Here is a 21,332-nt window from a genome sequence, read left to right as displayed (position 1 = left end):
TATTTTGGTTGACAGTTAAGATTTCTGTTTTGTTTCAACTGAAGTTAGAAGTGCAGTTGTTTATGAAAACACCCACAAAATGGAATCTGAACTTCCCTAAAACAGCATTCCTATCTTATGAAGCCGATAATGCGTTTGTGATTCTGTAGCTCTTACTATAGACTTCAGAGCATCCAGAGAAGTTAATACTCATTCCAGTATCCTTAAAATAGAAGAAACCAGATGAAATATGATTTGAACAATGCAAGGATTCCTTAATTCATTGAAACTCTTTAAAACAATTTTTTATTGCTTATTATTTTTGAGAGAGAGACAGAGCATGAGTGGGGCATGAGGGGCAGAGAGAGAGGGAGACACAATCTGAAACAGGCTCCAGGCTCCGAGCTGTCAGCACAGAGCCGACACGGGGCTCGAACTCATGAGTCATGAGATCCTGAGCTGAGCCGAAGTCAGATTCTCAACACACTGAGCCACCCAGGCACTCCTAATTGAAACTCTTGTTAAAAATAATCATCGGGGTGCCCGGGTGGCTCAGTCAGTTGGGCGTCTGACCTCGGCTCAGGCCATGATCTCACAGCTCGTGAGTTCGAGCCCCACGTCGGGCTCTGTGCTGACGGCTCAGGAGCCTGGGGCCTGCTTCGGATTCTGTGTCCCCCTCTCTGTCTGACCGTCCCCTGCTCACTCTCTCTCTCTCTCTCTCTCTCTCTCTCTCTCTCTCTCTCTCTCTCAAAAATAGACAAGCATTAAAAAAAAATTTAAAAAAATAATCATCTTTGGAGATTAGGTGAAGGAGAAGAATTAACAAGGTTAAGAAATGACAAGGTTAAGTGTCATGCTATATTTTAGCATAAAACATAAAATTAAAAAGACCGAAAACAGAACACAAAAACTGAAACTCCTGCCTGTAGGGCCATCAACTTTACCGTGTCTCACAAAGTGGGTCTTTCTTTCCAAAAGGTAGAAATTCCTAAAGCCTTGATGATTTTCCAACAACTCCAGGCTCTTTCAAAATGAAATTTAACATTTATTCTCATTATTTTCCATCCTTTAAGCTCCCTGAACTTAGCAGACATGTTGGTATTGCTCTACTATTAAATCTTATATCTAATTTGTGTGTAATTTTAAACTTCTCTTGCCGACTAGATTATAAGCTCCTTGAAAATAGGGACCAATATTCAACTTTTAAATAAATCACATATAGCATCTAGTAACATACCTTGATATATTAGAAACTCAATGGATAGACTTCATAGACTTCTTCATTGACTTCATTGCTAATATTTTTAATAATGTCATATGCTTGAAAATCCTCCTTTTCTTTAAACATGTGACCTTAACAGGTTTGCTCCATTCTGAAATGTGATTTCATTACATTGAGGAACTCAGTTCCCAGTTAAATGCATTCTGGTAACTAGGAGATGCCTATACAAATATGCCCCTCCCCCCACTAATAGACACAGAGGCAAAAGTAAATGTAATTGTGGAAATGATGGAGAATGGGGCAAGTCTGTTTGCATTAATTAAGGAGGTCCATGAAAAAATATGCATTGCTGACTATAAAAGGTAGCTAGCCACGTAACTTTGTTTCCTGTGTCAGAGCACAGCAGAAGAGAGGGCTTTGTATCTAAGTAGCAAAATTAAAAACTCCTATACCTAGTTTCTTTGAAGTATATTACTTTGAGGAAATAGAAATTCCATACTCCCAAACATATTTTTCTCTCAAGCCCTGCTGTAGCACCACTGATTTCCCTCTTGAACTCTGATTATGAGGGTTTGCGAGAGCTGGCAGTTCCACAAGCAGAATTAATCTCCTAAATCCAATGTGTACCTTTTGGTGTGGGATAAGGCAGGGGAGGACAGAGTTGTAATATAGTAAATGGCTTCTCTAAGCTGACTTAGGTGGAAACAGGATGTTAGCTACTTCATCCTGATAATGAGCCTGATTTTTATTCTCCTCCATTAAAGAGCATTTTAGGACACGGCTCTTGCACCTTGCGGGATAAGCCAAGTCCCCTGAGGGCAAAGGCAACAGAACAATGGCAGATTTCACTCAAAAGCTCAGTCTTCCTTCTAACTTTGGCCATCAGAAAAAAAATATCCATCTTCTTAATATCCACTATTAATAATAGCCCCAGAGTTCAGCTTCATTCAGAAACTGTCCATCTTCCTGTTGCCACTATGACCTGCTGATCAATATCAGCTGCTGGCTCTGGGCATTAATGGAATTGCCAGTTAGTAAAATCAGTGACCATCACTGTCCAGGTTAAACCTTAAAATGAATGAGGTTAATAAAAATACATCATATATATATTTGATTTATTGACGTAATAATATCCTTTCAATATGTGTAGGATGCTTCTGTTACACTTTATCTGCTCCTCTGTTGTGGTTTTTATTACTTTGTGCCCTGTGTTACAGATAATGTGCATATCTCATTTCATCTACTAGACAGTAAGCCACTTGAGGTCAGTGTACATATCTCATCCCTGATGTTGCCCCTAGTTGCTAGCATGCTGCCTTGCATGCAGCCAGTTTGCAGTAAATGCTCACTGAATGCATGAACAGAACGGCAGGTGTTACTGATATTTAAGTCTCATTGCTGTGTGCAAAACTCTGTATGTGATTTCATGGAGTCTGGCGGACAAGCAGGAGATGCTTGAACACGCGGGCAGGTTCTGTTTTCCGTGTCTTGGTGCGTAGCCATAAGGCCACACAGCATTTCAGGAGCAGATGTGCCTCCATTTTGATTGAGAGGGCTGAGGAATGGTGGTTTGCTTTCTCTTCTGCTTTCAGTATGCTTCTAGATGGTACCCCACATTTTCTGGCTCCAGCAGCCTAACGGGCCACACCATAATTCCAGGTGTCACTTGTGGGGTCTGACTGGTAGTTCCTACTTTTGCAAGGAGATCTTGGACTGTTCTCTTCCAAATATCCTTTGTGTTGCATCTACCACTCTCTAGCCTACCCTCCCACAAATGGTCCTCCGAACCTTGGAGGCACACAAGGGTGTCTGCATCAGAGACTGACTGCTTACTTCTCCTTCCAGATCATTTATAAGTGTTGAGTCATGTCAGACCTTACATCCATCCCTTATGGGCTTCACTTATTCATCCCGAGAAGCTTGGCTTGCTCTTATTAAAGTTCTCCTTAGAGGTCAGGTTTAAGAGATGGGAAGCGCAGAAGTATCCCGAGTCTCATGTTACAGAAGACTCTGCTGCTGTGGTTTATGCTTACTTTTCCTCTGCTAGAAAAAAAAAAAGGTCTGCGTTCTACAAAAATCCAGCCACAGCAGTGCTAGTTGTCTGGGATTTTCTGTAATCTAATAGAGCAAGTTTAATGACTCAAGAGAGGCCTGCAGCTCATGGCTCATGAAAAGATATACTATGTTAATTTTCTGAACTGGGTCTCTTAGGCCGAATTACATTATTTTGGTAATGCCTCTCCTGAATTAACTGCAGTTATTTGAGCTGCTGCATTTCCAGCTCACCAAGGGAAGGGAATCCCGGGATGTTAGCAAGCTATTGAATTCCAACTGGACCTCATCCTCTGTAGAGGAAAGTGGGTAGTTGATGCAGTCTTAAATGTTCCGGGGCAACATAAATGGTTTTTCTATGTGGGCAGCACGTTTCTCCCCTACTGATAAAGTGGATAGTGGATGTCATGGGCCTCTCCTTTTAGAACACTTCAGTGCTCCTCATTCTTCCAGGATGAATTCCAGACTCCTTAACACAATGCACAGGGCCTTTTGCCTTCTACTGCCTGCCTTCTGCTCCAGCCTTATCTCATTGCCCCCTCCCTTCTTCTGTCCAGCTGGACTGGTCCACTCTTAGGACACAAAACGGCCATATTCTTTGTCTCCTCTGGGCCAGTTTATGCAGAGACGTTCTGTGGTCCCCTCCCCACATCTATCTCACTGTTAATAATAACAATGGTAGTAGTTAGACTCTGTGCTAACATGGATTCTCTCACTTAATCCTTGTAAGAATCTATGAGTACTATTATTATTCCCATTTTGTGGATAAGGAAGGTGAGGCTTAGTGAGAGTGTAGGAGCCCTACTCAGACTCACACAGCTATTTAGTGGTAGCACAGGGAATTGAAGCTGAGTAGTCTGACTCCTGAGCCTGTCCTAGGCCATACTTCCTCCTAGCATGTAAGCTAAACATGGTTATGTGGCTAACTCCTGGTCATTATTTAGACATTTCTTGCTCTAGAAAACCTCCCTAATATGGCCCTACTGTGGGCTATGTGCCTTTCTGTGCTTGCTCACACGGTATCTTCCATGTCTGCCTTCACAGCACTTATTATACAGATCCCCCTATAATTGATTGTTTACTTGTCCGTGTCTCGCACAAGCCCTAAGACTCATGGGGGCGAGTTCTGTCTGCCTTTTTTGCTATTTTATACCCTGCAGTTACCAGGAAGCTTGGTGTTCAGCAGGAGCTGACTAAATGTTTGGTCCTTTTACTAAACTTAGCTCCACTGAAAACCTTGCACAGTTCTTTTGGCAGGAAGAGGTTAATCCTCATCTTACTGATTCTCAGACTTTTAAAAAAAATTCTTTTAATGTTTATTTATTTTTGAGAGAGAGAGAGAGAGAGAGAGAGAGAGAGAGAGGAAGGGACAGAGAGAGAGGGAGACACAAAATCTGAAGCAGGCTCCAGGCCATCAGCACAGAGCCTGACACAGGACTCAAACTCATGAACTGTGAGATCATGACCTGAGCCGAAGTCGGATGCTCAACCGACTGAGCCACCCAGGTGCCCCGGACTTTCAGACTTTAATGGAGGAGATACTTAGCGGCTTCTCCTCTCTTTGGGGCTCTGACATTATGTGACTAGACTAAGGCTTGTGGTTTACAGCCGAGTCATATGGGTCAAGGCTGTCACTCAGCTGGGTTTTTGTTCACTCCAGCTTTCTCCCCCTATTAAATTCTTGTTTACAAAAGAGATAAACCAGGAAGTGGGTTGTTGGTTTACAGAAAGATTCACCAAAGGATTCTCACTTCTTATTTGGCCTGTTACCCAGTCTCCAGTAATACTGAAGCTGGAAGAGACACTGGGCAGTAACTCATCCAGCCTTTTTTAATTGGGAGAGAAAAGGGAGGCGCCAAGAGGCTCAAATTCCAACACTAGTTAGTGGCCAAGCCAGAGCTATAATCCACATGGTTTATTTAAATAATGAACTTCTTTGGAACACTTAAACTATGATTATGTTACAAAAATTTTTTTTTTACCTTCAAGTTTATAGGCATAAATTTGTTGGCTGTAAAACAACATATAAGTATTTGTACACTTCATCAGTGCAGTCACAAGAAAATGTTTTCAAAAAATTTGGTTGAAGCTTAATGTGCATTCAGAAAATTGTATAGAGCTTTCATAAAGGGAATGCACCCATGTGACCAGCACTCAGGTCAAGAAATAGGATATTAACAATGGAAGATTTTTACTGTAAGTAATATATGATTACTTTTATATTGTCACCTAACTATATTCTATGAAATATATTACAGGCTTATAACAACAGGAGGTCCTTATGGGGCATGGGTGGGGAGGAAAGGAATGTTTAAAATGACAATTTATCCTCACGTGTGCCTCTCACAACCTCATAATATAGCATTTAAAGCATATATCCCTGTGCTTTTGTGTAATGAAGATGCAAACAATTTACTTGTTTGCCTTTTTGTTTGCAAAACTAATGTGTATTCATGTTGATACTGTAAAGGTGTAAAGAGTAATCCTTGTGAATTAACTCACATCCGCTATAGTGCTCAGATATTCACTGAGAGCATTTTTTAAAAAATGATTTGTCACCTGGGATTTGTAAGGATAGGTATGTGTGCTTCATTCTTTTTTTTTTTTTTTAGATAAATATTTATTTTTAAACTTTTAAATATTTAACTTCAGGACAATTTATTTTATTTTATTTATTTTATTTTTAGGTTTGTTTATTTATTTTTGAGAGAGAGAGTGAGTGGGGAAGGGACAGAGAGACAGAGAGAGAGAGAGAGAGAGAAAATCCCAAGCAGGCTCTGCACTCTCAGTGCAGAGCCCAATGCGGAGTTCAAACTCGAACTGTGAGATCATGACCTGAGCCAATCCGGAGTTGGATACTTAACTGACTGAGCCACCCAGGGGCCCCTAATTGTGTATTTTAAACAGCAAACTAATTTTCATCTTTATGTTTCCCTAAGAATACTGTCCAATTTAGTCTAAGTTTTTTTAATTAGAAAAAATTTTTTAATTTTAATTCCAGTATAGTTAACACACAGTCTTATATCAGTTTCAGGTATACAATATTAGTGATTCAACACTTCCATACATCACCCAGTGCTCCTTGCAAATTGCGCTTCAATTCTTCTTAAAAGAAGGGGAAATCTTGAATCTGTCATTAGCCATGTGTATACTCTGAGCCATGTTGGATTTGCATAGAGCTCATTGTGTGTTTTTGCTTACTTATTCTTTTTGGCAAACTTGGATGTATTTCTGAGTGGACTGACTGGCATCTGATTGTAGAGCTGACCTAACTCTGCTGAGCCAGCTAACCTGTGCATGTGACTGAGCTCATTAGCCCCAGGCTTGAAACATCCAGCTCAATATTACCTGACAAAGACTTTTATTTCCAATGTAGGCATTGCCCAGAACTTTGGACAAATTATTTAACCTGAGATATTGTCTTCATTCAAACTATTGGAGTAATCAGTTCTGTCACATAATTATAATAAATATTTGGGAAATGAAACTTCTGCCTACAATTGGATCAGAATGCTACTCTTATTTGAAAGGCCATTATATCCACATGAACATTATCAATGTACAGTTCAATTAATAGACAGTGACTGGGCAATTTCTTGAAAGTCTCTCATGATCAAAAAGTTGCTTAGCCCCATGGATTTTTAATAACATCTAACATCCTAAAAAAGATTTTTTTCCCCATTTCCCTATCTCTACCCAAGGATACAATTCATCTAATTTTTCAGAGCAGTAGCTCAACCTACCTTAGTTCAGAAAAAAAAGAAAAAGTTCTTACCTGTTTTAAACTTACTTCCTACTGTCTACAATAGCCCCTTCAGCAAGCAACATATTAATCTACTTAATTAACATGTATTGTGCCTTCCTCAAGGCCAAGCAGGGTCCAATTATATGCCCTAGCTAATTTTACTTTTTCCTTTTTGTATCTCATTCTGCTTCCCCTCAGCTCCCCCTTAGCTTTATCTGGTTACAACAAAAGCTCAATGGGAGACTAGCAATAGTGTGATAAAATTAAATAGAAAGTCACAAAAAGGCCTGGGAGTGTGAAAGGTGCCTCTTAACTTTAGCAAGGAGACAGAATAACAGGGGCCTGCCCTTGGCTTGGAGAAGTTTATGTGCCAAGTACAGGATAGTCATTCTGTTTGCTTTTATTGGACACTATTTTTCTTTACATGAGAACCATATCTAAGTGGGATCACTATTGAGCATACACATTCCCCAGTAAAGGGACGTATTGTCATCCTGTTGACGCCACTGAAGCCTGTTAGGACTATTAATTTTGTTGTTCATTTAGGCATGCCTGGTTGCCAAGGCAACAACAATCTCATAGTTCCTTCAAGCCCTCTGTGCAGTGAGCATCTGTTGAGAGTCCTATGAAGGTATCATGGTTTCTTCTCTTCCTGTCACAGATTGAACCCCTTGCTTGCTCCCCTTATGAGCCACGTATTTATCAAGAATCCCTAGAGAGAGAAGAAACTCTTTGCTGGAGACCAAGGAGAACTCCAAATGAGAATGGAGCCCTTTGTTTCCCCGTGGGCTACTGCAGAAGACCTCAGAATAGGTGCTTTGGAAGTCAGACGATTATTAAAAGTCTTGGTCAGCTGAAATGTAAATAAGTCCTTGGCAAAGTTCACAGCCAATCTTTTATACAGGGTTGCCAGGACACTCAGTGTCCTGCTTAAAGCCAAAATTGTAAATTCTAGTGCAAACTCCCAGTGGCAAGCAATAATAGGATGCAGTCTGTTGCCAACTATTTTTCATAGTCCAAGACCTTCTCCTTAAGAACCATATAGTTTTCAGAAATATGTGTCTGGGAGGGACACTTTCAATTCTTTAAATTTGCTCCTAACCATGGGCTGGTAGTGAAAGCTTACATGTTTTCCAAAAGCCATCTTCCAAGATAACCGTCTTCAAAGACACTATTCAGCATGAGTTCTTGTCTTTGTTCCTGTTCAACTTTATCTCATCTGTAATTTATACAGTCAGAACTGGAGGAGAGTAACAATTTATAGATAAATTACATACTAGCCAAGTGGAAGGAGCTGAGACAGGGACCGTCTGTCTTTGACAGCTGTTGAGAGGAGATATCTTAAGTCCTGGCAGAATCCTCAGTTGAAACTTACATGTAAATGTTAGGGCATCTGACTGAGCAAGTTTATCAAAACATCATTATAGGTTTCCTACTCCTTCTGTCATTACTCTGATCAAGATGATCAAGAACAGATTTCTGTATTCACTTCTGCAGAGAAGCTTACTCATTCCTCTTCAGAATTTTCTTACCTAATGATACCTATTGTTCAATCATAAGTAATATTTAACAGTAAAATATTTTACTTGGAGTAAATTATCTTTGAAAAGAATTCAACTTGGAATTCTCTACTGATCAAGTAATTGTCATTTCCACCTTTCAGTTTACAGAAGAAACTTCTAGGCCGGATACTATTCTTAGGTGAGAAGGTTGAGTCTGAGTTACCCTAGCTTCCAAAAGATAATATGTTTGGAGGGCTTCTTTTTTGCAAATCTTTATGGGGCCTCCAGGGGCCACTTTTTGTAGGATTCTCCCATTCCAACCACTCTTTCTGGACTCTTTTTACTTTTTATTTCAATTTTATCAACTATGAGTTTTTTCTTTTTATTTTATTTTTTTTTTTATTTCTCTAGGATCATAACATTATGGTATGTGGGGGCTGGAAAACACTTTTCATCCTTTCTTACACATTTCTGTCCTCAAAACTTGCAATCCATAATCATGTTCATGTTATCCACTTTTACAACTTGTATACATGGGTTTGTTAACAGCTGAGTGCAAACCATTTTATTATATGCAATTTATTGTACCAGTGTGGTTTGAAAGGAAACAACCCTAAATTACAAATGAATTTTTTTTTCTAGTTGCAGCTCTGATTTTAATTTATGGAATGACACTGGAAAAATCTTAGTTTTTCTACATCTCAGTTTTTTTTAATCTATAAAATGAAAATGACATTCTTTTATAACCTACTATGAAGATAATATATGGAAAGTGTGATGTACTATATGTAATTATGAGGTATGTGGATACCCATCCATAATGCCTGTCTCTGGAGTCCACATCAGCCTAGTGATTTTAACTATGTCCTTGACAAAGGTGGCAAAAACCTTATTATAAATGGGTTACAGGGGCACCTGGGTGGCTCATTCAGTTGAGGTATGACTCTGGATTTCGGTTCAGGTCATGAATGAAGGGTCATGGGATCAAGCCCTTCATTGGGCTCTGCACTTAAGCATGAAGCCTGCTGAGGATTCTCTCTCTCTCTCTCTCTCTCTCTCTCTCTCTCTCCCTCTGCCCCTCTCCCCTACTCACCCGTGCCTCTGCCAGCACTCTCTCTAAAATAAAAAAAATTGGTTGCAAATGTTGATTTACCTTGAACATTGTTGCTTTACCTTGAACAAATGTTGCAAAATGTTGATTTACCTTGAACAAACAATTTTACTACTATAAATATATACTTCAGCAATATCCGCACATGAGCATACAACCACAAATGTTAACTGAAGCATTATAATAGAAAAACCTTAACCTGAACAACCTTAATTTTCCACCAGTAGGAAGAAAGTTAAATAAATATGTATACCATGTAATACACTGCTAGAAAAAAATAAAGTTGATGTATTCTGCAAGTTCATGGAAATATCTTCAAGACATGTGTGTAAGGAAAACCAATTCCAAAACAGCACATAGTGTATGATCTCCTTTATGATAAAACACATACACAGAAATGAAACAACAAAAACCATACTTATATATGCAAATATATTTGTATGTAAATTTGTAATGTCCCTATGTCACCTGATGTTCCTATGCCACTCTTATTCTGTTGTGTAGTGTGGATGGTACAGGTTAGGAGATGGGTTCTGTTGTCAGACTGAGTGCCTTTAAATCCTGGTATGACAGTTACTACATATGTGATTATGGGCAAATGACCTACCTGTCTGTGCTTGATTTTCCCACCTCTAAAATGGATTTGACCATTTTAACCTAACTCAAATCATTTTAAACACATGGAAAAAAATCTAGGACACATTTGATTATCCTGAGAAGCAGGATAGTGTCATATATTTTATAAAGTTAGAATATATTGCAGTCTAGTTGTTTCCAGTTTTTAATCTCATTTCCCATTTCAGCTTTAACTCCTCACGATGGGTTCTCTAGTAATAGTTTCCCTTTGTCCTCCACCATGACCAGCATAGTGCTAGGAACATGGTAGACAGTGAAGATACATGTTTTGAAAGAATAATGACATTTTGTTGTCTAACAAAAAATAGGGTTTTGACTTGAGATTTCCTATTAGGTTATTTTCAAAGTTCTTAAAGTCTAATTTTTCTATTAGCCATTCACTTGTTAATAATTAACAAATTTCCCATAAACTCAGCAAACAATTGAGCATCCATTACAGACCAAATATAATAGGTGTTGGTATACAGTAACGATGAAGGCCTTACGTAAATATCCAGTTAGGCTGAGTTCTCTCTACCTGTTGGTCTCCACCTGGTACAAAGCTTGGTACCTGGCTTTGAATAGACTTCATACTGTTACTTTCAATTCTTCTACCTGGAAGAATACTTTTCAGTGACTCAGATGAAAACTAACACAGAAGCCAGTAAGGCCTTGAGAACCTATGGAGCATGAAGTGCTTCAGGTGATTCTGAAGGCATTTGGACCTTGAAGCATCCTTTCAAGAGAGATCTGGTTGAGAGATCTATAGTGAATGCTCTAGTTAGGAGCAAGGCTGAAGCTTACACAGAAGATCTGGGGTTTAAGCGCGTTACCTCTGGAGCCACACTCCGGAGTTTGAAGCTACTGGAGTTTGAAGCTAAGCACCCCCCACTTACCATGTGGGTAGTCTTAGGCAAAACATACACACTCTCTCTGCCTTGGTTTCCTCATCTGTTGAATGGAAGTAATAACATGACCTCCTTGGGTTGTTTTGTAGATGAAAAGAGTTGATACATTTAAAGTACCTAGCATAGTGATTGATACATTTAAGTATTCAACAAATGATAGCTATTATTATTATTTTAAAATTAATCTTATAAAAAAACAAGGCAGCCAGTCTACCAGTATGGTGCCTCTGGGGCCAGATAAACGTGGGGAGGGGATGAGAACAGGAGATGTAAGGAGATAGTGAAAAGTAAGAATCATATAGGTGAAAGTATAATTGACATAGCCTGAAGAATCAGAGAATCCTACAGTTTTAGAGGTGGAACACATTCATCCATCCATCCGCCCATCCATCCGCCCATCCATCCATCCATCCATCCATTCCATAAAGATTTATTGAGCACCTACCATGTGCCAGAAGCTGTTCTAATTGCTGGGTCTATGCAATAATATTGCTGCCCCCATAAGCTTTATATTTTATTAGCAGAAACTGGGCCTTCTGGTCCCCCTCTTACCACATGCAGGAACCCTGCACTGAATGCTGGTCCTCTATCCTCTGTTTTTATATGTCTAGGGAAAGTACATAATGAATTAATGAAGGAGCAGTGTCTTCCATTCTTGGGCAGCTGGAAATGTGAAGTTCTTTTCAAAGTACCTAAGTATAACTATGCATTGAAAATAGTACTGTACTCTGAATAAAGCTAATCTACTTCCTTAGAACAGCATTAGAATGATCCTAGAGGCTCAGAGGAATACAAATTTTGTTAAATACAATCCAGGATTAGAAGGATAGGGAAAAACATCCAGAGATCATCTTGGTGTGTGGCCATCAAGAATGTGACAAAGGGTTTTTTTCTGGCAGAACTACAGGGAAACCCATAGTCTGCCGAGGCAGCACCATGAAGTGTAATGAGGGGGCTCCTGTCCCCACTGCAGAAAGGTTAGTGGTTTCATATCTAGCTTTCCTCTCAGCCGTGTTTGTCCTGCTCACTACCTCAGATACTCTGCTCTGTGCACTGCTGAAGCTCTCCCTGGGAAGGAGGCAAACCTTCCCTCCAGGGAGGTCACGGAGGATTGCGGTGCTTTGCTTCATGCAAACATACCCCCAGGGAAGGAGCCTTCACTCTCCCTGCTGTGTGGATAGATTGAGGAGTCCCCAAGGCTTGGCAGCAGGTCAGTGCCAAGCCAAGCTTCCAGAACCAAACAGAGGCACAGATTTTTATCTGAACTTAATTCCTCCTTCAGAAGAGCATTCGTGGTCCCTCATTTCTTATCTGAATTTAATCCCCCTGGATCACAATTGTGTTCTGTGGATCCATCTAGCCAAACACATGATTCTAGGGCCCTTGGTCCTTGGTTGGCTCACAGGACTCTGAGAAGATCAGCCTTCTCACTGCGGATGAGGAACCAGGACTTGAGAAAGTCAAATGACCAGCCAAGGTCAGCTGGCCAGTTGGTGAAAGCACTGGACTAGAAGTAAGCTTACAAGTTTTTGTCTGGGGTTCTTGCAACCACACTAACACATTTTTATATTAGCAAAAGGAAAACCTGCTCAAAAATAACTCTTAAATCTCCTAGAGTTGAGATCTTATATGTCATAGGTAAAAGAAGGTATAGAGATTGTGTAGGACAGGCCTCTGAAAAAAGTTTTTAAGTTTTTGAGTACCCTCTCCCTTTATTTTATTAGAACTAATGTCTGAATTGACACAGCAGTGAATCTGAGGTGCGTTCTACTGGAAAGCCTGCATGTGCACCTGTGTGTGTAGGGGTGATGTCAGCATGGTTCCCTGAAGATTGCAAGAGAGTACCTCCTCTTGGGTTTTATTTTGTAGTAAAAATAATCTGTGGTGGTTTTGGTTTTCCTTGTCTTATGAGCTGGGGGAGTCAGCCAGGAGTCCACTGTCTCCTGATTTTCTATGTGGTCATTATCCGTACTCCATTCAGACCACAGTTAAGACCACTGGATTGTAAATGATCCCCTAGGGACTGTTCATGTGGTCATCTGTGGGGAGGGAAAGGGGAGGTATGCAGGCAAGCAACACTGACCAAAATATTTCTTCTGAAAGCTCTCATACTTGCAATGTGAATTCACCATTGGAAGACTGCCATGGTTTCTATTTTAAGGTTCCATGTCCCTTATGTTGCTCTGCTGCTCCTTATTCTGCTGTGTAGTATGGAGAATAGAGATGACGATAATGGGTCCTGGAACAGGGCTGTCTAACTTTAAATTCTGGTTTCTCATTTACTGATTTTGCGATTATGGGCAAACGACCTCATCTTTCCGTGTTTGTTTCCTATCTGCAGGTTGATTTGATAGCTTTAAGTCAGAGGATCGGTGTGAGGACTGACTAGATAGAGTGTAGACACACTGGCATGCAGTAGCCACTCAGCGGATGTTGGCTGCTACCGTTAGCATCTCCCACTCGTGTAACCCAGCATTGTGGAAAGAAAACTGGATCAGTGGGTCAGGAGGCATAGGGTCTGGTCCTGGTCCTCACCTTTAGATAGCTGCATGAGCTTGGGACCCTTGATCTCAACTCACAGAATGTAAGACATGGAAGCAGGTATTTGGTCCAAGCTCCTCATCTTAGGAGTGAAATTGGACTTTGGGAGAAGAGGAGGCTCACCCAAAGTCCACAGGGATTTAATACCCATGCTAGGATTGGCCAGCACCCACTCTCTTGACTTCCAGCCCAGACCTCTTCCCATTGTTACTCTGGGGACAGAGACCTTGCCAAGTGTTCCCAACTTTGCTGAAGACCTGAGGACTTTTGGGTTGGCAGACAAATGGTTCCTAACAAGCAGTCTTTGGATTGTGGCCATTCAAGAAGAAACAGCCACTGCATTCTATGTCGTGGTTGGTCTAAGTGTCAGAAGCAGAGTGATGTCTTTAAGGGGTTACTGGGTGGAAGTTGCTGCACTTATGGAGGGCTCTGAAAATTCATTCCAGGCCAACAGAGCCCTTAGAGCCCAATGGCTTAATAATTGACCATGTTTTGGGGGTTCCTGGTTGGCTCAGTCCATTAGGCATCTTACTCTTGAATTTGGCTCAGGTCCTGATCTCACAGTTCATGAGGTTGAGCCCCACGTTGGGCCCTGTGCTGACAGCTCGGAGTCTGCTTGGGATTCTCTCTCTCCCCCATCTCTGTCCCTACCTTGCACATGTGCACGTGTTCTCTCTCTCAAAATAAATAAATCTAAAAAAAATAATCGACCATATTTTTTCTTTTCCTTTCTTAGCTGCTGCCAGAGAAATGCACCAATGACTGTGTCTCTATCTGAAGCTGTGGAGGTCTCCTTTACAGCTTTCACTATAGGCCCTTAGCCTCCCTTTCCTTCTGTCTTTTGACTCCCGCTCAGATCCCGGGATTAGAGGTTGACCATATCATCCGCTCTTGGGTACATGGCTTTGACCTGCAAGATCCTCTTTCTGTTCTATATTCTAGCCACAACAGACACTCAACAAAACCAGCCTCTGCTTATTATTCTAAATATATCTCAGGTTTCCGGCTCTAGATTGTTGCATATATTATATCTCTCCATTGATTCTTGCTGAATTCTCTCAGATTAAGTATTACATTTCTATGAAGCCCACAGTGGTCTTCCACCCCCATCCTCAGAAGTGGCCTTCTGTTCCTTAGAGCTTTCAGAGCACCTCTTGATTGTAACCGATGGTTTCTACATGTCTACAGAGGTTCTGTCTCGCTTCACAAGCTCTTTAGGAACGAAATACTGACATCTTTTTGTCTTCCAAAGCATTTAGCAGAATCCCCTGCCCAGTGCAGGACCTCAGTTAGACCTGCTTGAACAATTGTTGACTGGTTAGTGCAGTTGGAGTCAGGGGCTCCAGACTTAGTAAAAGGGTTATTCCTTCATAATCAAAAGGGTTCTCCCCCTAGGTATCATTATAAGCCCATGATAAGTCAGTTATAGCCATTCAAAGGCTCCTTGGAGCTTTGGCAATGCCCAGTCATTTTGAGAATGCTACTTTTTAGAAATCTGGAGTGACACATTTTTTTAAAGTCAGTTAAAATTAATTTTGCTCTTCTGTTTCTTGTTGGCAGAAATTGACGATCCAAGATGGACAAGCAAACCAAATTAAATACTTTGAAAACACAAGTAAAAGTTTGAGGGCATCAAAGGGTGTGATGACCATAAAGGGCCCTGGAACTTGAACTTGCGCACACACCCATTCGCTCAATCGGCAGACGCCGTCCCACAATCGGACTTCCTGCACTTCAGGAGCAAACACAGTTGAGCTATTTTGTTTACAAAAAATTCCATGGAACCCTCTGCTAGAGCCCTGTGCTTCTGAAATTGTTTGCTACAATAATGGTCAGAAGCCATTTGTGTTCACAAAACCCCAACTCGGTGTTTCCGGAAGATCAAATATTCCACAGCAGATTTTATCCCCAAATTCGGGGAAAACATGAAAAGAATGCAAAGATTAATCCTTGGAGGCCCTTAAATAAGCCTTTCCTTCCCCCATTTTCTGTTTGCTTTTTAATTTTTTTATTCAGGGAAATAATAGGTGAGCCCTTCTGTGGATAATTAAGACACATGTAAATTGAAATTCTAAGGCCAGTAATTAAACTGAGGAGCTCCCTGGGTAATGTTTACTTTTCAGCTCCCAGATTGTGAGGTCAGTTCCTCTTCAAGCTGCACTTTTTGTTTTTGCTTTCTTTTTTTCTCGATCGCAGAGATGAAAGCCGCCCGAGTCTTAACAATAGCATCTTGTGCAAGAAGAGGTGGGAGATCCACAGTGGGTTTAGTCAGCAATGCACTCTGATGTCTCCAACGTGAAATCCATATTTTGAGAGCCCTGATGTATCTAATAGTATTATTAGATATGTAATGAATGAAAATTTAAGTCCCAAAGCTGGGTCCCTTTGCAGAGAGAAATGCTTGTGGGGAGTGGGTGTTAACATTCACCTCACAGCTCACCCCTGCCTCACGACAAAGCACTTACACCCCTCTGTGTGAAGTTTGTGTGGTGTAAGCGTCTCACACTCGTGTGTCCACTCTTCTTTTGGCTGCTGTCCACAAAATTATTAATAGCTGCTGAGCTTGGCTTGAGGCTTTGGGCATTTATTTTGGGTAAGAAAAGGTAGAAAGGGAAAAAGGACTTTCCAGGAACACATTGTTTTGTAGAAAACCCTGCAACCATTCCAAGAGCCCCTCTTTTGACCCTCAGAAATACCTGTGAGATCCAACTATTGTTAAGGATTCATGTCTTTAGGTTGAAATCTGTTGGTTTCACTAGTTTGCTTTCAGGTGCAGCTGCCGTGGTGCCGTTCTAGAAATGTCACGGCCCTTTGTCTGTATTCACAGGCTCCTGTGCAGCAAGAAGCTTTGAAATCCCAATAAATATTGAAATACAAGAATAGATTTCAGGAGTTACCTTCCTGCTAAAATCTCAAGACAAAATTCCCTTTGTTCCCGTGAGCCCCTTAGATCAGACAGGGCATTTGCATCCAACGGGTCTCAGTAGCTCTTGTTTCTTCTGCGATCACATTGTGTTTATGATGTCATGAGCGGTTACCATGGAGGTAATTGTCATGATGTGGGAGATGTGTGAATTCAGGTGTGGAGAAACTCGGCAGCGTGAGATGATGGGTCTTTGAGAAAAAAGACAAATCCCCTTTCACCCCAACTTCCTTAATAACAAAAGGGTGAAGCAGGAAAAGAGTTGGGGGGGATGGAAATCTGATAACTGAAAATTAGCTGTTGAACAGAGTGCTTTTTATGCTTTGCATGACACATTGGAAAGGCTTCCATTTATTTGTTTACTTTTTAGAATTATATTTCAATCATATATCTTATAGTATGGTGTTAAAAATAACTTTTATGCTCTTTCTTGGAGAGAAATATATGGCTTGTGATAGCAGAAGAGAATACTATATTATGAAATCCAGGGTGAACAGGGAAATCTTTTGAATGATATACGAGGAAACTCAAAGGTGATTTGTTTCTGCCCGGGGCGGGGGTGAGGGGGGGATCGGGTGGAGAGGGATGGGGGCAGGCTGCTGCAGTCTGCCAAAAAACTACAAAATAAGATTGAGCCAAGCTAACAATACAGCCAGACTGGCTTGCTGCTGGCATTTGACAAGCTAGGGAAATGAGGCTGCAGAAATCCACAGGGAATTATTTCTTCCTCATGTTAATGAAGTACCATACATTTCTTTCTTGGGATGAGGGGTGGTGGGGGTGAGGGCATGGGTGCTGCTGAGCAAGTATTTTAAGGAAATGATCCAGAATCCCCCGCCTCTGGCTTGGCATAATCAATGTCATTACTGCTTGTTTGGAAGCTTTGTCTTTTCTTGGAAAGGACCCAGGACTGGCAGATTCAAGTAGTCAGTGTGGTGACTGGTGAAGGACGGAGGCTGCCAAACCAAGTGCAGGGAGGCTGGGCGCCCTTGAGCACTGGATTCTGAGTAAAGGACCTGGGTTCCAGTCCCAACTTTGCCACTGTGGATTTTCTCTTTTGACCTTTGCTGAGGTCCTTAACAGCTCTGTTTTCTCATCCTCCTGATCAAGTGAGACCATTATAAAAATAAACATATGGGTTATAAAATATATATTTTTTTAGGCAAGCTACAAATGCAAGCAGTTAAATGTTATTTGGGGTTCCATGTCAGCACAAAGATATATAGCTGTTTTTTTCATCCAGTGGTATCCTTCTTGGACTTTCAGGGAGCAAGTGGGCACTTTGGTGAGCATTGATGCTGGTAGCCAACTCTCCCTGGCATTGCTTTGGGGGAAAAGAGAATGTAATAGTGTTTCCAGAGAAAAAGAACCACTAGGATATCTGTTTATATCTGCCTATCTATCTATCTATCTATCTATCTATCTATCTATCTATCTAAAATGAGATTTATTATGAGGAATTGGCTCATGTGATTATGGAAGCTGAGAAGTTCCATGATCTTCCAACTGCAACCTGGAGACCCAGGGGAGACAGTGGTGTAATTCATTCTGAGTCTGAAGGGCTGAGAACCAGGGGAGTCAATGATGTAAAAGGCAGGGATGTAAAGTCCGAGGGCAGGGAAAATGAAATGAGATGTACTAGCTTAAGTAGCAAGGTAGGAAAGAAAGGGGCAAATTCCTCCTCTGCCTATTGCGGTGTTCAGATGCTCAGTGGATTGGGTGATGTCCACCCACATGGGGCGGGGGGGGGGCAGCCCACTGATTCAAATGCTAATCTCATCCAGAAACATCCTCACAGACACGCACACCCAGAAACGATGTTTAATCTGGTCACCCTGAGGCCTAAATTTAGATTGACTCCTAAAATTAATTGGCACAGAGGGTGATGTCCCTAGGCAATGCTGAGCTCCTGCAAGATCAAGTATAAACTTCTTAGCCTGATATTTGGGGTCTTCCATAATCACTCCCCACCCAAACTTCTCAATCTCATTTCTTTACTCCATCAGGTATACCCTCCTCCTTAGTCAAACCTCATTTGTCACTGGACGTACCTGTAGTCTTTATTGCAGTGTTCCTTCCTCTCACTCCCAGCCAATTCTACCTATTTCCTGGCTCACCCATGCTATATTGACCCTTCCCTGTGAACAACACCTGTTCCTGGTGTCACGTATGTGTTGTGCATGGTGGGCGCTGCACAAGGACATCTGGCCAGGGAAGGGGGACAAAGGCTTAAATCCAGCCAAATCGTATGACTCACTGAGGAGCTGTGTTTGCTTAGAGGACAGGTACCTTTTCCCAATGGAAAAGAAGCACTGGAGAAGGATGGCTCTGTATGTATAGAATTATATACAAGTGATAGAATTAACTTTTCATCTCTTTGTCTTGTATTCTCTTGAGATTATTAGCTCCTTGCAGAGTCAGGCTTTGATTTTCTTGTAGATAATCCCATGAAATAATGCACAATTTAATTCTGAATTATGGCCAGAGCACTGGGTTCTGAGTAAGAGGTTGTGCTAAAAGTTCTTTAAGGATAGAGCTAACTCATTTCTTTACCTATTAGTCCCTTTCACATAAGAAGTCTTTAACAAAAGAGAAATACATCCCCAATAAATATCTGATTGCTCACTTATTTATGGTAACAGTGGGAAAACATCAATACCACTGTCTTTTAAGAATGTTTCAATACCTATCTTAAGTTTATTGGAAGCAGAGGCAGTAATGGGACCATTTTCTTCTGAGGACTCAGAACAGTTTTGAGTTGGGGCTCTTGGGTCTGGGTCTTCATTCTCTCCTCCAGAGCAACATTGCACTGGGACTTCATGGTGGGCTAGAAAAATGGGTCTGAATCCTCCTGCTCATTCAAGAGCCAGACTCTTCTCCTTAGGCCCACGAGGAGAGCCACATGTCTGTCCCCAAGGTGTTCCTGGATCGTCAGTGTGAAGACATGTAGGGAAGTGGCCACACAATAATACAAGAGGCCCTACAGCAGGAGTGGGTCCAGAGGCCGGAGGGGTTCTACGAGGCAGCAGAGACCCGCTCTCCTTGTATGTGGGCAGACACAGGTAGAGCGACTGGAGAGAGGTAACTACAAGTGGTGACATAAAGCGGTCTCATTCATGTCCACATCTTCCGTTAGCCTGTGTGCAGATGGCTCTGGACACATACACCTCCATCCCAGGCCCATCTATCACTGGTCTCTCCACTCGGAGGCCTCAAAGTCTCCCCAGAGCCATTATGTCCCAAACTGATGTCAGGATATTTTTACCCAGATCTGGTCATCTTCTAGTGTTCCCTCTTGCCATCCCTCTTGTTTGGCTGGTTTGGCACATGCATTTGCTTAACTCACTCTTCACTCCCAGCTCCCCATTCCAGGTTTACATCCATATCTCTTGCCTGAGATGAATGCTGTTCCCACCTTACTGGGCCCCCATATCTCCTCTGGGCCCTCCAGCCCCTTCTCCACACAGCGGCTGGAGTGAGAATTTCAAAATGCCAATCTGATTATGTCTCACGTTCCCCAAACTACCCTGCTTCCCTGCTCAAAACCTTGTAATGCCTTCTCATTTCTCTTAGGATGAAGACCCATATACCCTCAGTAGAGCCTTTAAGAACCCTTGTAGTCTGACCCCTGGCAACTTCTCCAGTTCCACCCAGGACCAGCACCCCCAGCTCTGTGCTCAGTGTGAGCCTTCTTCCTGCTCCTCACCAGCTCCAGGCCCAGGCAGCTCCCTCTGCTGGGAACCCTCTCTTCTGCCATGGCTGCCACACCCACCTCATTTGCCTAATCATCCCTTCTCGTTTTCCACATACCAGCTCAAATATCACTTCTTCAGGGAAGCCTTCTCTGATTCCCAGACCACCTTAGCCCTTCTGCCTCGTACATCTTCGATCACTTTTCCTTTGTCATACATCAGTTTGTAATCATAAACTTATTTTTGTGGATATTTGACTGATGTCTGTTTTCCCTGAAAGGTGGTAAGCTCTGGGGTATCTGGTTGGATTTGCCCTCTGCTACATCCCCAGTGCCCAGTACATTGCCGGATCCACCTTACACACTCAATTAGTCACGCACATGAGTGCATGAAGGTTGTTTAGGAATGGGGGGCCACCCCGTGGGACCGCAGTGTAACACAAAGGTGTGACAGGCTAAGAGCTGTGTTTTAGAGCAGTAGCTCTGAGAGGGGCCTTGCATTGGAGGGTAAAGGGAGACATGCTAGGAGGCATCTGATGAAGATGGCCTGAATTAGAACAGTGGAAAGAGAAATGGACAGGTGAGCACAAATGCTTTCAGTGTTTCCCATTTCCATCCCCCACCCCAGTAGGAAAAGCAGTAATAGATCAAGGGCTTTACATGATTGCAACATATTTTATTTGACCTGAATGTCACTGGTATATGGGGAAGAGAGGGCGAAGGATCTTAAAATTGGTGGGGCAGTAGGCAATGTGGCAGAGTCATGAATCTGTAGATCTTTCTCCTTTCCCGCGCAAAAGTGGCCCATGAAAGTCTGAGGGAAAAGAAAACTCTTCGGACCTAGTGCCCTGAGCTGATGGTGAGTTGGTATGTGAGGGCATGTGAAATCCAGGAAGCCTCTTTTGGGGGCAGACAGATTTGGTTCCTGTCTTCTTGTTCTGATCTGCCAAGTCTGTCATGGCAGCCTGTCTTAACTGAGACTCTGTGAGTGTCTTATAATGGAGGATATTTCGAGAGGGTGATCGTGTGGAGGACAGGGTAGT

At 41.9% G+C, this 21,332-nt stretch overlaps 1 long non-coding RNA gene across 1 annotated transcript in view; it reads left to right on the top strand.

The window, feature by feature from the left end:
- Positions 1 to 21,332, top strand: part of LOC122494224 — a 198,822-nt gene that overhangs the window by 66,636 nt on the left and 110,854 nt on the right. The gene's annotated exons all lie outside the window — the stretch shown is intronic.

This window comes from Prionailurus bengalensis, chromosome E2 (assembly GCF_016509475.1).
Source record: "Prionailurus bengalensis isolate Pbe53 chromosome E2, Fcat_Pben_1.1_paternal_pri, whole genome shotgun sequence".
Lineage (NCBI taxonomy): Eukaryota > Metazoa > Chordata > Mammalia > Carnivora > Felidae > Prionailurus > Prionailurus bengalensis.
This window is presented reverse-complemented; position numbering and strand designations above follow the sequence as displayed.